Source organism: Phodopus roborovskii, unplaced genomic scaffold, assembly GCF_943737965.1.
Source record: "Phodopus roborovskii unplaced genomic scaffold, PHOROB, whole genome shotgun sequence".
Taxonomy (NCBI): Eukaryota; Metazoa; Chordata; class Mammalia; order Rodentia; family Cricetidae; genus Phodopus; species Phodopus roborovskii.
This window is the reverse complement of record NW_026127061.1, coordinates 219,115-219,740: the sequence shown is the minus strand read 5'-3', so window position 1 is coordinate 219,740 and position 626 is coordinate 219,115.

Here is a 626-nt window from a genome sequence, read left to right as displayed (position 1 = left end):
GGTATATCAATGTTCCACAATGTACCCTGGGGTAGATATGCAGAGTTCACCATTTCCTGGTGAGGAAATCCGGTGCTCTCAAAGAACCTTTTTCCAGGAACTCTGCTCATTAGTTGTAAATCACAACGTCTAACACTGGAAAAACAGTTTGATAGGAATGAAGTAGGGCATGATTTCTAGAATTTTAAATTTTCTGTAGTTACATTTTAAACAGGAAAATCAACCTGGGCATTTTGCCATATACCTGTAATTACTGGTTCAAGAATAACGGATGGCAACACAGACTACTATACCCAGCAAAACCCTCAATCATTATAGATGGAAAAAACAAATTGCTCAATAAAAAAGCCAGGTTTTCACAATATGTATCTAGATATCCAGCCTTACATAAAGTTCTGGAAGGAAAATTTCAACCCTACACACATAAAACATGGGCAATATATAATCCTACTTCAAAAGAACCATTGGAAAAGCAGGGCAAATAAATTCAAAATACCACTATCAAAAATCTAAATCAAACAAGAATTAACAATCAATGGTCCTTACTTTCCCTCAACATTAATGGTCTTAACTTGCCTATAAAAAGACACAGGTTAACAGAAAGGATATGAAGACAGAATCCATCC